Genomic DNA, 18034 nt, shown 5'->3' on the forward strand with positions numbered 1-18034 from the left:
AAGAACATTTGAAAGGCAAACTCGCAAAAGATTGAATTCTGATATTTAACACCGACAACGTTTTGCTTAGAATGTTGTACATCGGTTTGACGAACACTCAAGATATATGATTACTTAAAAGAAGAAATAACACATTGATTGAAATATGATAGCATAAAATCTGACCTAATTTTAATAAATTATAAAAATAAAATCTTTAATAATAAAATCATATTTTTTAATAATACATTTTAACATTGAACAACAAATGCAATTAAAACATGGATGTTTGAATAGAATAACTGCTGTTTGCAACAGTTAACTAATGTTGTTACATAACTTTTAATGACGTTGAAACAAGTATTAATCTGAATCTGTTCAACTAACATACATCCTTGTGTTGCGTCCTTGTGTTGCGTCTCTAGTGGGAACTAAACTTTAGTCCCTTTGTGTCTTGACGATTGTATAATAAAAAGTATAATTAATAACCATCAATATCTATGTTACAATTATACTTCATGTATCCCTAAATCTTATTTAAGTTTGTAGAGTACAAGATGAAATGGTATGATAGTTCAAAGGTTACTCATTAAATTTGTTCCGTAATTTTAACAGAATTATTTATTTGCAGTTTACTTTGAAGGGTTTAACGTAATCCTGAGTTAGTACTTAGAAAGGCATAACACATGCTTTATGAGTTATTAATATGAAATAAATTAATCTATGTCAAATTAAAGAACGATATAGCTATAACGATTCACCATTTACCTGACTTCACTATCTATCCATAGCTTTTTACCATCCATAATTACTTGTATTTCGTGCAGGATTTAATACAATCTATCCCTAAATTTTTACCATTTACTTCCCGAAGATTTGTATTGATATCCGTCAATTGATTGGTAATACGTCATATTCTATGAAAACGTCAACATTGTTTATATTTATGGTTTGTTTTTTAAAGAATAATCATTTTCCCGTGGAAACATCCCATTGGTAAATCAATTAAAATTATTATATTCCCTTACTACCACAATCCTTTAATACCACTTCCTGTTTTCATATACAAAAGAATCAAGTTACACTACCTAAATTTTTATTTCCAAAAATTCTCTGAAAATCGATTAGTGATATAATCCAATTTTATGAAAAATATCATATTTCATATATTATGTATCAAATTGTAATTTGACTGTTGCCTATCCATGGAATAAAATGTCTACTAATACTATATAATAATGCTATTGTTCGTCTGTGTTTCTTTCCTTCTAAAGGGATTTATTATGTCTTCTTTTGACGATATACAATATGGCACCTCCTCCACTCCATAGGGAGTTTTTGTATTATTTGCATTGTATAGTTAGAATTACTGGATTTCAGCATACATACAATACTGTACACTACTGTAAATAAAGGCTTGAGATTTTGGGTTTCTGGTTCACTGTAATATGCACCTTCTCCACGCACCCCTGATTTATTTTTACGATGACAGTAAGTAGTGAGTGTTCACACAAATTCGTCCGCTACTATACGCAGCATAAACCATCTACAATATTTAGTATATTAAAGCCATTTTAAAGTGCGACAATAAAGAAATAATAACATTTTTGACAAATTAACAATCAAACAAATTATTGACTGTTTCAATTAGAAGATTTGACAAATAAATTAATAAAATTGCTACTTAAAATTCTGTATAATAATACTACTTTGTAACCACAATTTTCACCACAAAATCGTGTTTACAACCAACTGTAGTAGAATATATATTATTATGCAAATGAGCTTTATCTATCACCTAATACATTTACAATGAAACAACATTGATGATTAACACAACAACCACAACGACCTCAGAGCATTAGCAAATAAAAGAATAGAAGAAAAGCGGCAAGTCAATATAGACTGATTATAATACCAGGTCAAAGGTTATATCGAATGCTTGAGCGATTTTGAATGAGGTAAGTGTGCAGTGCAATGTACAGACAGCATACAGTCTTGAATGGTACGTTCCACAGTATACTAGGGAGTGTTATTCTACTTAAGAAACAAGACGAGATTTTTGTGGATTTATATTAGTAAACGTTTAAGTTTTACCCACTTGATTTATATTATCTGTAAGTACAATTATTTAATTATAATTAATATCAATTTGTTTATTAAGAGTGATTTTTAATTTAAGTATGGCAATATTTTCTGTGAGAAATGATAATGTTTTCATTTTTGGATATTAAATCCCATGTGAGCCAATCAGTGACTTGTATTCTGGATTAGCCTCTAATCTTAAAATTATTATCTGTATTATTATTAAATTAATTTTGGTTGTTATGTTTTAAAGATGCATAATTTAATTTTTATTTACCTAAAGAAACAATTATTTTTGAAAAAATAGAATAATTCTTCCAATTCTGTCTGTAAATAACATACATTTTGATTAATTTTTCTTAAGTGAAAATCTTTTATTTAAGTATTCTTCTAGTATTTCAAAATGTAGGCTAGTATAATATAAACATCCATCTAGCCCAATGGGCTAGCCCATTTGGCAAGTGAGGAATATCAAAGTACTGCCAACCTTAGCAATATTCTTCCATGTAATTTGATTTTTAGCATGCTTGCTATACATTGAAAGCAATACAATACAATGTGCATAGTATAGTTATAGGAGTGTTTACAGGATAATCATGTTCTACCATCAGCGTTTTGCAATCAACCTAGCACTTATCTAACACCATCTCATCTAATATCCTTCCCCAGTCATACACCATCATAATTCAATCTTTAATTAATTCTTTCCTAACATCAAAACACCAACACAGGTCACGATAAGGTCAGTATGATATTGATGATATAAAATTGTTAAAAGGTTCTCAATCAGCATCTACCTCCATTAATACAGCATCACCTCTACACGTATGCCTGCTTTACTTTCACACATTTCATAAATAAACAATGACGTATTATTCTTTTTAATATGTGGATGTAATTTTGTTGGTGGGCGGCAACACCCATACAAAGCCTGCTACAGTACCTCACCCTAAAGCTTATTTAAGGTATGCCACCAAGCATAACTTCAACCCAAGAAACTGCCTGATACCTGAATATTTTTTGGGTTTTTGACACCCATCTTTGCATTAATGGTGTATAGTGATTAAACAACAATGTCATTTTAAATATTAAGTACTGTAGCTTTTGTTTTATTTAAGCTCTGTCTACACTATCAAACTAGTTTAACAAAAACAGTGTGATGTGGCCAAATATGGTAGTGATATGACATCATCACATTTTTTTTGTCACATAAACTTTGATAGTGTGGACAGAGCTTTACAGTACACTACACTTAATACATATTCTTGTTTCATCACACTTTCCAATTGCTTTATCACTGTAATTAATTTTCCTAATCAATTTATGTTCAAAGTTAATCCTGAATTGATGTGTAGACAAACATATTTGTTCGTTGTAGAATTACAACCATCTGTATATCACCTTACTACCCAGATGACGTCTCTTATGTCATTAATCTTTGCTAAATATATTTTCTTTAAAACCCTAAACGATTTAAGGTGTTTTTAAATATATGTGTGAACATTTATATTGCTGAACATTTAAAATGGAAAACACTTGAAAAAACACAAAAATATAGCCACAGAATAATAATGGATGGTGGTGCCCATCACTAGACAAGAAGCAACCTTCAAAGGAGGTATTCTTCTTACTTTTTTTTACTACAGGTCTACCACTGACCAGATATCTGCCAATGTTTAATGTGTTCATTTTATGCATACAAAGGATCTCTGTTTTGAGGGATTTTTGTTTTGAAAGACTGAATGAATAATAAGCACATTCATCTTTTGAGCACTCCCATTTCCTCATCCCACTCCTATTTTTAATGTCTTTGTTATGTTCACCATTGAATATGACCTAATTTATGAAAGCAAAAGGACAATAACCATAACAATGCTGAACATTTAAAAAGGCAATAGTTTCAAATGTTATTTAAATTCTTAAGCTCTGTCTACACTATCAAACTTTATGTGATATGCCCATATATGGACATAATGATGTCATATCACTACCATATTAGGGTATATCACTACCATATTTGGACACATGACACTTTGATAGTGTGACAGAGCTTTATTAAATTTGAAAATAACTTGTCTGATTATTGCAATATTTATAGTAACGTTGATATTATTTATTGCATAATAATTCATGTCCACATTAACTCTAGTAGTATCTGTACAGCTTATCGCAAATCTCTTAATCACATGCTGTATATGAATGATAGAAATGATTTAATATAACTGTTTCCGGTGTATATGTGTGCATCACTGAGTATTGAAAGTGGTCTATATTTGGAGTCAAATTGCGTAATTTGTTATTATAACAAATTACGCAATTCTCTTTCTTCAGATGATAAAAATTGAACTCATAAACTAATTGTCAATACTGTATAATTTATAGCAGAATTTATGTTGTACATAAAAAGGCAGGGTATGTAAATGATAAAATGAAAAAAAACACTTCAAATTTTATTATCAAAACAGCTTTGTGTTTTTTGAATGTGAACATCTGTATATAATTCTTTACATTAAACCATTAATGTATGTGTGTGTTTTGAATGTGAAGGTAACAGAAAGGTCAGACAAAGGTCGTAACTAGCAAATAACGGAGATTTTGAATTTAAATTAATGATATGTCGTATTGTGATTATGAAGAATGTCACCAAGAAGTTTGATAATTTGATTTTGTAATTTAAAGAATGTTATTTGAATTCAGAGATGAAAAAAAAATCTATAAATATTTATTTGGACAAACTCAACTACTGTACACATTGAACATACTTTTCACTGTAGAATGTGGTACAGTGTAATGGCAATGATACTGTATGTGAGAGGCATGGGTTCGAGATCTATCTGTGCCATGTTGTTTGCATCCTGTACTCTCATTGTCTTATCCTTCAGATGGGATGCCGTTGGTCCCTGGTCGTGTACTCTACATTTTACACAAAAATGATGAATCCTATCATTAATATTTATAGTAGGCCTACAGTACTTGACAATACAGTATTCATTTCATGTAACCTGCAAACAACATTTAGTCTTTAATTAATTTTGCAAGTGAAATCCCTTACTAGACGGTTCTTGGCACTTGGAATAATTACGCCTGCTAAGAGATCGCTTTCAAAAGGTTAATCAACCTGAACTCTGTTCTTTGTGCTCGCTTTGTTCGTTTTAACTCTCTCTTTCAACGAACAAACACTGCAGCCAGTGACTGATCATTACACGATTAATTAATAAATTATTAGATAAGCCTGGATGGTTAATTGATGCCTGAATAAATTAGACCGAAGCAAATCTTAGAAGTGAACTCCCAAAGGGTTTATTTTGTTTTTATTTATTGATTAAGGTTTGCCCATTGGCCGACGATATTTAGACCGTAATAAAGAAGTACTTGATTTTCATAACACCCCTCCAGACATGGTATTTAGCAACTATAGGATGACTGGTTCAATATCAGTTAGGCTTTCTTTGTAACGATATTAATAATTAAAGATTGTGTACTTGAGTTCATTTGGTTTTGATTTGTTCTTTTTCTTATTATAATACTGTACATAGTTCATCTTATTTGCCAACAAACACATTTTATGGAGTAAATAGAATTTCATTTTCACGCAATATGCTTCAGGAATTTCCCATTTTGTTTGATGGTTGAAAACATATTTACTTTTGATTATTAATTTTTTGTACAAATTTACAGTAATTGTCATTGTCATAATATCGTAGTTTGGTACTCGGGTTGGTTCCTTTCTTTCAAACAAGGAGGAAGGTGTTACAGTACATTGAATGCTCAGTACTGTACATCTGGAATTACTGCAGTTATGCCTACAATTACTGCAGTTATGCTTACAATTACTGCAGTTATGCCTACAATTACTGCAGTTACTGTAGATCATACTCAATTTCTAGTATCAGCAGTTCTCATCTTACCCTCATATGTTCTTTTATTAAAGATTATTTAGTATAACATTTTAAAGTATAACATTTGTTAAAAGTTATTTCGACCAAAGTTCATTCTCTCATTCATGTTGATGTACATAACATACCGGTAGCATATGAATAATTTAATTACATCATTAGTTCATTGTATTCCTTATTTGTCCTTTAATACAGTTACTGCTTGATTAGCAATGCAACAACGATTCCACCGACTATATTAATAATTCAGTGTATAGTCTTAATTACATTGGTTGGTTCACTGGTTTTTGCTTCTATGTAGAAAGTGAAACGCTCTAAGCTGAGATCACTGCACCATTGCTAACATTCACAACAATACATTAAACATTCAGCTTGGTTTAAACACATGACGTTAAATATTTACTGAAACATAAGTATGAGGCGTGTTGAAATATTCTGCATGTGAAAAGTTAATGGTGAATTGCTTTTAATGTTTTTTTTAAATTTATTTTTATGTACCTTTTTAGTCTATCTAGTTTTAATTTTGATTTTCAAGTACTGTATATTCTTATAAATATGCAGTGCTCAATTGAGGAAATTGCACCAGAGTAATCTCGTACTACCAAAAGATAAACTGGGTTCTTTAAAGTGTACACAAGCTGCAGTTATCCAAGAAGACTGTTCTACCGCCAAAACTATTTTTATCACTTTCAAACTAAAAGGTGGAAATACAAAATGTTATTTTTCTTCTTCGTTTTTAAACTACAGTGTTTGAAAAATGCTAACTGTAGAACAAATTACAGACTTTTTAAAATATAAAAAACGTTCACAGAAAATCTTCATAGCTGCGTCTGTCTCCATGTTGTGAAATAACATCTAGACATAACATAGAATAAACGCACACATAGCTAGTGAGTGCACTGACAATTAGTGGATACCAACACTCACCTACTTGGAATTGGCTTTTGTCTTCCTTATCTTATAGTACTTTGTTTTCATCTTTTGTTGTGGGTGCAAACATGTCTATTTATAATGTCCCGTTGATGGACTTTGAGTGTTTGCGTCAGTTGAATCAATAAAATATAGTGTTGGTTTAAATTTGAATCATAACACATACAGTTATAACAATGTACAGTACCATCAGTAGTAAAGATATTTAGATACAAATAGTGATTACGTTTGCCACTTTGTTTGTGATATAACTGCTGAAAATTGAAATATTCTACAACTCGCATTGAAAGACATCTTCGAGAAAAAAAAGGAGGTGTATTGATATTTTGGGCCAAGCAAAATACTTACTGATATTTAAAAAAAAAAGTTCAGTATTTACTTAGTGGGGAAAACCTACATACAAATTTAAAATTGTATAATATTGTAACCACACGTTTGAGTCATTTAATCTGACCAATTAAAATGCTCCAAATTATTTTCCGTTTAACTTACATGTAGTATGTTATATTTACTCTCTGTCTCGGCAAACAGGTTAGGTTTAGTTTCTATAGACATAGTAGCTTTTACTAAAGACAATATTTCTTTGTTTTTTATTTTGTTTGTAACAGTAAATTGTCTGTGAGAACATTAAATTTAGAACTAAATTTGATCTTGATGACTAAACAGGACTCAGCAAACCACTTTAACCATAAATTTTCGTTTTAGTAGATAAATGGTGTAAATTTAAATTCCACAGAAAGACCCTTCTTTGTTCCTTACAAGTAGTTGTAAAATCCACAAACTTAAAGCTCTCTAGAGATACTATCAAGCATCATATTAAGGGCTTTAAAATAAATAAAAACGAAAAGAAATAGAGAGTGCCTCTTCATTGAGCTTTTGCTCTTTGGATAATGTTCCAACATGATTGATATTCTAATTTTAGATATTAAAACAACAAGGGTCTGTTTCTGCTGTGAAAAAAAACATGAATGAATTACTTCAACATGTCTACTTCTTGATGATGTTCTTTTAACTACAAGCACAGACTAAAGCTCTGTCTACACATCAAACTTTGTGACAAAAAAAATGGACATGATGATGTCATATCACTACCATATTTAGCCATATCACTACCATATTTGAGTGTAGACAAAGCTTTAAAAATCACAAATACTGTAATGAATTCAGTTGTTTGAACTAAGGAGGCCAACTAAATGGATATTCATGAGATACACAATAACTAGTTTTGTTGAAAGTATACTTTTATTATTTGGGTAATTTCCCAAAATGATCAAAAATCTATTTTTAGATTACTACAAGACCGCAAGTAGTTTATTTTTCTTGAAAACGTTCCTGATCTTCGCAGCCAATTTTTTAATGTTGCCAAGATTCAAAGTTGAGCTCCAATTGTATTAGCATCTTTCTAATCAACTTTAATAATTTATTTTCTGATGTTGCAGATCATTCACCCGACACGCTTTCTTTTCATACGTACTCTTCTGTAATATTCTCGTAAGTAATGGGTTTGTGTCCGCTTTATTTTTTAAATGTCGGCGATTGTAATTTATAGGTTGCTTGGTTCTCTGATAGTGGTTACTCACATCAATATTTATTATAATAATTTTTATTTATGGATACCAGTATAACATATTTTATGTGTGGTTACAGTAGGTTCTATTTTATAATAGTATAAAATAAATTCAATGAAGGGTTTTTTTAGTCGGAAATGTACACATGTTCTGTACATTTATTATTGATTAGTGAAAAAAAGTTGAGGGTGCGTTGGAAGGTCTTTGAAGGTTGTAAAGTGGCTTTAGTTGTGTGCTGTATTAAGGTATGCAAGGTAGAAAGTATTAAAATGATATTAGACCAATCTACTCCACCCAGGACATCCATTCTGGACTGTGAGTCAGGGCTGTAGCCACTAGTACTGTTTCACAGAGGCCTTTGACAACCCAGTGGCTTGAACAGAGATTTTTCCCTTTTCTTGCAAAAAACTGCACCACTTTATTTCTCGTGGCTACTGTACATCACTGATTGAAGTTGATAAACATTGCTCTATGGAAACCGGTTTTAAATCTTGTTTTGACGATCAAGACCAGAATCAATAGTTTTTAAAACCATGTTTGAGATCAGGATTTTTTTCTTTTTTGGAGGGGGACCATTTCTGTGTCAAAAATTCTGTCAAAATATGATCTTAAAAGCATCTCTTGCTCAATAGAAACGAACACATAGACTGTTTAATTTCCGCTGGTCAAAGCTTTCACAAATGAGTTAATGTAAATGATTTATGTTTGTTGATTGGCAACATGAAATGTTTATGTTTGAGTCATGATAAATAAAGCGTCTCATTCATTGTTCACGAAACACAAAGTACATCATCTTAATAGACGCTCCTCGCTAAAGCATGTCCGTAAGACTCGTAATCAGCACGTCCCTTATCTTGCCACAATTTTTATCGCTCGTATCACAGTAATCACGATAATTTATTCCTGCATGACACTAGAGATGATTACTACGTTTCCAGTTTTCCTTTTCAGTGTTTTAATTTAAACCAACTTACTTCTTTCATTCCTTTCATTTTTTTTCAATCTTGTTCATTTTTTTTTTTCAAACTTGTCCATTTTTTTTTCAATCTCTTTTTTTTAATCCTCTTCAGGTTTTTCAATCCTCTCCAGGTTTTTAATCGTCTCCAGGTTGTCCTACTAATTACTAACTAACTAATTAATCTACTGAATGTCACATTTCATATTTTTCATTATTTTTTTAATTGATTTGTTGACTATGTTTAAGTTCATCAACATTGATCTTTATCTAACAACAGAGTAATTATAAAACCCTTTTACATCGAGTAATTTGTAAAAATCGATGCTTTTAGAATATAATTAGTGAGGCTGTGTTCGCTAAAGAGTAGCCAGAGATAATCATAACAGCTTTAAAAGGTTTTTTATTATCAGAATTGAGATGCTCTTGTTGTTTGTGGGTATTTATTGATAAGATAACACGAATCTGTTTAATTGCACTCCGCAAGGTGTGGCGGAGACTGCGAGGAAAGTCTTTCAGTCGCAGTAAACACACGGTAATCATGATAATCTAGGTAATGCCTGTGCTACAACAGTTGACACACGCTAATCATCATAATCTTGTACAAATTACAACTGTCAAAATCTCTTGACATGAAAATTCCTGATTAGGAGTATTAGTGATGTCACAGTTGTGACACTGTAGTTTGATTTTCCTACCAATTCCAGGAGACTTGGTTCAAGTCTTGAGAAAGTACCAGAATTAAAACCATGAGTTTAGTGTTTTTTAAATATTTTATGTACAACATACTTTTGATACAGTATAGTTAATGCAACCATAGAGATATTATAGTGAGCACTATTAATATCTCTGATGCAAAAAAAATAAGATAATTATTTATGATTTTAATTTTATTAAAATATGGAACAATTATGTAAATATGAGCTTTATTATTTTTATCAATGTTATTCATAAAATAAAAGCTATAAAAAGGACTGTATGTAACAAAATATTGTAGATAATCTATACTGTATATAATGTATAGAGCATTGGTAAATCCTACAAGCCTCATTACACTTTAAATTCACTTTATATACTCATTTATTATACATCATTATCTTTGAATAATTTTTCCTACCATGCAATCAAAATCTGGATTTTATATTGACATACTGTATTGATTGACATTTTTTAAAGTATAAATATTAATATAAATGTAGTTATTTGCACGAATTCATAAGAATTTATGGTGCCTGGGAAAACGTACAATTCTGCAGAAATCTGTCAAGTTGATTGCAAGAGGACTTAATATTCATTGCTCTGTTTTTTCCTTCGCAGTAAGCATAGACTTACATAGATAATATACCTGTAGCAAGTCTTTCATATGGTTATTTTGCCAAGATGTAAAGACAAATGTTGATACAAAATAGGTAAACATTTTAGCAATTACGAATCACATGACCAAAAAGAAAATGCTGATTTGTAAATGGCATTATCAAATATTGATGGGTTCTTTCGCATTAATTGTGTATTCGATAATAAAATAGTAGAAGAGTATGGGACCATTACTGTACAGTACCAGTGTGCTGACTATGGGAGATACAGTAATTACCCAAATCAATTTCAACACCAAATTATCAGGGACCAAAACGTAACCATTTTCCATTATTTTTACATTGTATGCAATAAGACATGGCTAGTACAGTGAATACATTATTAAAAATTCAAGAAACCTGTTCAGATTAATTAAAATATAATAATAGTAATAGTACTGTATATCAGCCCTCTAATCGCATAACCAGTATATATTTCATAGATGTTCCATTTATTATTATTATTATTACTTATAAATATCGTGTTGGCTCAGAATGTGTAAAAAAAATGTTGCAACTTTTAAATAAGAACTATGAACTCTAAGTTCAAAGTGCTTGAGGTAATTTCAATGCTATAAACTAGTGATTATGCTACTACCTGCACTACCATAACTTTACTAGTTTCATAGGCCCAGGGCAAATGCATTGTAACATCACTAGTGTTAGTAGTGTGACATAGGGGTCATAAAGGTCAACTTTGCCAGTGGGAACCGTTATTTAATGAGACATCGTGGGAATATTGTACAATAGTATCTATATATAATATTAAAGTCTCTGTATGTAAACAAACTAAAACTATTAGTTACGAGTATAAATATACACTGTCATAAAACATACAAATTTAGTTTCGTTTTCAGTAAAAGACAATGACATTTTGTCAGATTTCCTGTCCTATATTGCATAATTTAAATAAATAACTACCTGAGAAATAAACATATAATAATAAATCATAAAATAATACATTACGAATTCACATTGTTGTGACAAAAACTTTAAACCATTCACCCATTACATTGTTATATTGTTGTTTAAAAAAAATGATATATACTGTACTGTAAATGCGATGAGGCATTGAAGGTACTATACTCATGTGCATATTATCTAGAGTCGTTTTGTTCACTGACATTTAAACGATTCATAATTTGAAAAAATTATTTTTCAGTTTGCTGCATGGGTAATTGGCCATCAATTTACGGCTAAACATGCGTATTGTAAAACACGCCTATTAATATTGACTATTATTTGAAAATAATGATTACTGTATGCTACATGTCCGCGTTATGCTAAAACGCTAATGACTGATCTGAAAATAATTTATTGGATTGATTTTCGCTTATCATAAACATTTGCCGACTTTAATTTTATGTTCCATTATTGAATTATTCCAATGTCTAGATGTTGTGGTACAGTAATTATTTGCAAATTGTTTTTTTTCTTCTATCTATTATTGGATTGATGATTTTGAACAAATTGGTTTTTTTTTTTTTTTTTTTTTTTAAAATATTTTAACTTGGCAAGTCAGACTGTCATGGGATTTTTTGTCATGATTTTCAAGCTCATGTACCTATAAATATGTTGTATATTTCGTGCCTAGCTTACCTGGATAAACTGACAAATGCCATATTCTTCTCGAAGAGCAAGATATACTCAAAAAGTAGAAAATTGAACACCCCTTTCCATAAATGGTATAGTCCACAAATATATCTTCAATACTTGTTTTATTCAACTTTATCAGTTTATTTGCCATCCAATTTTATCTATTATTATCTTCTTATCCTTCCTCATTTACCTTGAAATCTTTAAACTTTCTTTTAGTTTCAATGCTCTTTCTTTCTTTAATTCTCTACCTTTAAGCATTCGTAACTCTTACAATTTCTCCTCCTTTAAATCTCTTTTGAAAAAACACCTGTTTCTCTCTCTCTCTGATTTTATTTCTTTTTATCCTTCTTTCATTGTTGGCATTCTGTATATTTATATATATATTTATTTTTTATATCTTTGTTAATTTTGTGTTTTTATAGTTTATTTTGTATTTACTGTTTGTATTGGTTGAGGGTCCCTAATGATCAGCTGATGCTGGATGGACCACCCTCATTAAATATTGTTGAAATAAAATAAATAAATAAATAAATTAAAGATACTATCTTGGCACAGCAAATTATTAACTGTACTGTAACTGGGTAATTTGATGCCTTTACAATTCTGATTAATATTTATTTATTTAACTGAGAATCCTTGCATAATTCCATTGCGTGCCGTTATTTTATGTACCTATCAATTAAATAGGCTACCTTTACGATGATTGAAAGAGGCTCCGCTACCAGTACATTTAATGTCAAATGATGTTTCTATATCGGTTATGTAGATTATTTGACACAGCCATTTCATAGTGCAGCAACAACCCATTTTCTTGATAACAAGATTTCTTGATAACAATTGATAAGTAATGTTTAGTTGATTACAAATGTACTGAAGAAAACCAGGGAAGAGTAGAGTGACAATTGTAATTTTACACTTTACACAAAAATATCACATATAAAAAAAAGTAAAGTAATCAAAGATAAACAAGATACATAAAGAACAAATACACAGTATTCTGTACAGGCAATATTTTTCCAGTTGGAAAAAAAAATTGCGCTCAATAAGTAAAGTAATCAAATACACATTATTCTACCAGTTCATGAAAACACCATGGTTTGTAATGAATGAAATTGATCTTTTAGTTTTACATAATGGTAATAAACAAAATTTGTTACTAAATAATTATTGTCTGGTCATATTGGCTCACACAGTAGCAATGGACTTTAATTCCTCTAGATTTAAATCACATTATATGGATTAAAAATGTCACAAGAGGGCAGTAGAGTATTATGTATTTTTCATATGTTAAAGACAAAACACTTTAGAAATGGTTGATGTTTTTGACATTAAGTATTAAAATGTTAAATCATACAGATTAATTATTAATCGCTACCTTTAATGCGCAATGAACTACGGTAATACATTTTTTCAATTGATGTTGTATTAGTACTATAGTATCTTTTATCAGATATGACCTTATGAAAGTCCTACCAGCATAATGATTAGCCAAACACTTCTAAAGCTCTGTCTACACTATCAAACTAGTTTGACAAAAAAAGTGTGATGTGTCCAAATATGGTAGTGATATGACCAAATATGGTAGTAATATGACATCATCATGTCCATATATGGGCACATCACATTTTTTTATCACATAAAATTTGATAGTGTAGACAGAGCTTTATTCACAAAAGTTAGAATTTTAATCTTGCTTGATGAATCTTTTAAAATTTATACTCTTCCTCAATTTTATCAATACCATTAAAACAATTATTATTAACGACCAGTTGAATTCCATTGGACATTTATAGTTTCAATTGTTGTTTGTTTCAATTGCATAGTACAGTCTGTTTGATTTGATAAACACATGACATTAAATAAGCATTTTTTTTCTTACAGGCAGTTTTGATTGGAATACAAAGCCAGTGAATTATTTGGATATTTTTAGGTATGTATTTTATACAGTTATTTAATTTTTAAAATGCAGTTTCATTAATTTTTATTTTGTCAGAGCCACAATGGAATAAATCTTATATCATAGGTGACAGGACAGACATTTATAGCATTGCTACATTTTTTTCCCTAGTACTAGTGTACATTACATTATTTACTTAATAATATGTTTTCTTTTTTTTCCTATTGAATTTTTTATAAAGACAAGCTTTACAGTATAATAATACTATAGTTAGATGCATAATTATCTTGGCCACCGTCGTTGACTGTGAACAGCGCTTATTTCAATAGCGTACTATTGCTGCTGCTATAAATCTCCTCACTGCAAGTAGGAGGATTACTCCTTGATTGCAGTGCATGGCTGTAGACAGAAATTATAATGCTTATGTTTGTATATTACAACTTGTCAAGTACACTGTCACAAGTGTGTGTGCTTTACTGTTTATCATGCAGTATTGTTAAATGTAAAGATTTTAAATCATTCAGATAATTGTTTTTGGTTAGAATTAACATTATATTTAGGATATTTTTATTTATTTATTTATTATATTTCTGTAGAAACATTGAACATTTTTCTTAAAAACATTTGATTCCTGATTAATCTGAATTTGGAGTTTTTAATATTTTTTATTTTGAAAAGAGTATGACAATTATTGTTTCATGAGTTATGTTGAGTAGTTTTGAAAACCCACAGTTATTCATGTCCCTAGGCAACTGACTGAGGGCACCCTATCCTCTTTGTTTCTTGCGCTTCTCCTCCCAGGCATGGTAACATTGTATTCATGTCCCGAGGCAACTAATGGCACCCTATCCTCTTTGTCTCTTCAGTTCTCCTCCCAGGCATAGTAACATTGTGTTCGTGTCCCTAGGCAACTAAAGGTACCTATCCTCTTTGTCTCTTCACTTCTCTTTCCAGGTGTAATGTTGTGATTATTTGGCAGCACATTCCATTGCCAATGGATACAGCTGGGATATTATCCTTATTATCATTCGTGAGAATCCCTATTCAAATGAGTGGCCTGATTGATAAACCCTTGTGAGTGTCACCGTATATGTGAACTACAAAATACTGAACAGAAAATGCCTAATATCCTAAAAACAATTTTTTTTTTTAATTGCAAAATTGAGCGGATAATTGTAGAAAACCTTGTCAATAGAGTTGAATGATTGCCGCAAATTGTTATTCATTAAAAATAATTCCTCAACAGATTTTCAAAAATATGTTGAAAATTTGTTTTAATTTTTGCCGTTTTCCTCTGCCTACGTCTTTTAGGATTTACTGTTACCAAATGTCGTTGACCCAGATATTTTAAATTGCTTTACTTTCTTGATGAAATTAGCAATAAATATTTGGAAAATCTTATGAAGAATTTGTTTAACTTTCTTTTTCAAATTAAAACCAGTTTCTTATACTCGTTAAAAACATGGAATATTTGTAATTAGAAAAGCAAACATGTTTTTTTTCTCTCGATAAATTAAGACATGTTTATTTACGGCTAGGATGAACAGACGAGCTTGGCATTTATGTTGGTGTGTCGAGGGAGACAAAGCGCGACAAAATGTTGCGTAAAGGACATGATAAATGCAGTTAATTGTTTTTGTAAGCGTGGCAGCTTGATTGCCTAGGTTTGTGTAGGTAGATTTTACGCCATGGTTTATTATTTAAAAACAATCAATGCTGATGTAGTGTACACCTGCTTGTGTGTCATATCATATAGTATTGAGAGGTTACTATGTTTTTGTCCTACTAAATATACTATTAAATATTATATACTGTATCGATACAGATTCAAACCCAATCGGGGATAGCTCAAGTCCAACCATCAATTTGTAGATATACTGTATTTTAACGTAAAATTAATTGAGTACGGTCAACTCTCCCAATACCGGACACTTTTTGGCTGGCCTAATATTATGTTTGGTTTTCTGCAAAGTCTGGTAATCAGAATGTGTTTTTAATGGTAAAAATGAATTTGGGATCTTTCGGACCTTCAAATAGTCTAATTTTGGAAGATTTTTTGTAGTTAAATCAAATTGCTTTGTTTCTATGTCTTAGTGCATTTGTAACTTAAATAAATAAATAAAAATAATTAAAACTTAAACTAGGAAAGAAAAATTTTGTATAACAATACTTTAGTTAAAAATATTTGATTACCTAAATATTTGAGTGCGAGTTTAATCAAAATTAATACTGACCCAAAACCTAAAACAACAGCATTTATCACAAATTATTATTAGTAAATCAAGTCACTCAGTAGGTTAACAAAAGAAGTCGGTCTTATATTACAATCACCTACTGAGCTGACTGCCGTGATAAAACTAAACAGCTAACACATCGCCCCGTAAACTGTCCATCACACAATGTTCATCAGTTGTGTAAAGTTTAAATTCATTTAAGGGAGATAGTTTGTTTTGAGAAATTGGGATTATTTATTATGGAATTTCTAATACAGTTGACTCTTACAATATGGGGCTATCTGAAAACCTAAACATTTCCCAAAACCAGACTTTTTTATGTCCAAAAGATCAACAATTATTTTTTTATCATTAAAAAAACTGTAGAATGAATACTGTACCAAAATTTTCTGGATGTTGAAGTAAACAGTTGTTGTAGAATTTTTTTTAAATGCCTTTTAGCAATCTTTAATATTTGAGACAAACAATTTTTAAGATGATTTATAATCATAACAATAATTAATAAAAACATTATTGCAGTAATTTATGATAACAGTAATTGGCTGTTGTGTTGAAACAAGGGAATTATAAGCAATTAAATATTCAAATTGAATGATTTATTATTATAATAATTCTATGAGCTATACACTAAACAAGAAAACGAAGATTAAACCATGGAGATGTAAATATATTATTTTTATAATTTTATTATTTTCCCTGATTAAGCTACTTGAAATTATATTATAGATACTGATTTTAGAAACATTTTAAATAAATAATTTAGATAAAAGCTTTTTTTAATATGATAAATTAGAAAATCTTATATAATATGGCAGCCATGTTGTATCTGCATTTAATTTGAATTTATATAAACCTCAAAGGATATGCTCAGTTCAGAATTCGAGCAAGGAATCAATAGCTTCCAGCGATTGCCTGTTACCATGGCAATCATAATACGATCTTAATGTATATTCAATGTTTCTACATCATAATATTATGTTATCATGTTTTATACTGTAAAGGTTTATTCAAGTTGCAGGTGGTATATTGTTTTGTAATTTCAGTTTCTGAAATGTTCTTCAGTTGATAGTTATCGTGCTTTCTTATCATTTCCAGGGTGTGGGTTCGAATCCAATTTCTAGTATCAGAATTTAGCCAACAACTGTTTTGTCAGAAATGCAATATCAGCAAATTTTACAGAAAAACAAATATGTATTTTTCTATTTTTCTTGACAGAGTAATCGGACAAAGCAATTTAACATGTTTACCACAAAAGTTATTTTGTCACAGTATTGTATAATGTAATGCCATGTAATAGCGTTATTAGGACATTACTGTAACAACTTTATTGTGGTTCACTAGGTGTTATATATAGTGGATGTTTATTTTAGATTTTGGCTAGTGTATGGTGTTGATCCTATTGTTTATTTTGAACGAAGTAATGAAAGGTTTTGACAGTTAGGGTGTTTGTTGACGACGTTAATTCCGCAATGATGCTTCACAATGGTACAAATACACCTGCATGTCAATTTCTAATTCTAGGACAGTAAGGTGCATGAA

General features: G+C 30.2%; 1 protein-coding gene across 8 annotated transcripts in view; it reads left to right on the top strand.

Annotated features, from left to right (window-relative positions):
* The window catches only part of LOC144855371 (neuronal cell adhesion molecule-like), a 71445-nt gene that overhangs the window by 17088 nt on the left and 36323 nt on the right, over positions 1-18034 (top strand). For all 8 annotated transcript variants that reach the window (XM_078713212.1, XM_078713214.1, XM_078713215.1 and 5 more), the window contains exon 3: positions 14246-14294. The gene's annotated coding sequence lies outside the window, so the exon portion shown is untranslated. The remainder of the gene's footprint in view (positions 1-14245; positions 14295-18034) is intronic.

Source organism: Antedon bifida, chromosome 11, assembly GCF_963402885.1.
Source record: "Antedon bifida chromosome 11, ecAntBifi1.1, whole genome shotgun sequence".
Taxonomy (NCBI): Eukaryota; Metazoa; Echinodermata; class Crinoidea; order Comatulida; family Antedonidae; genus Antedon; species Antedon bifida.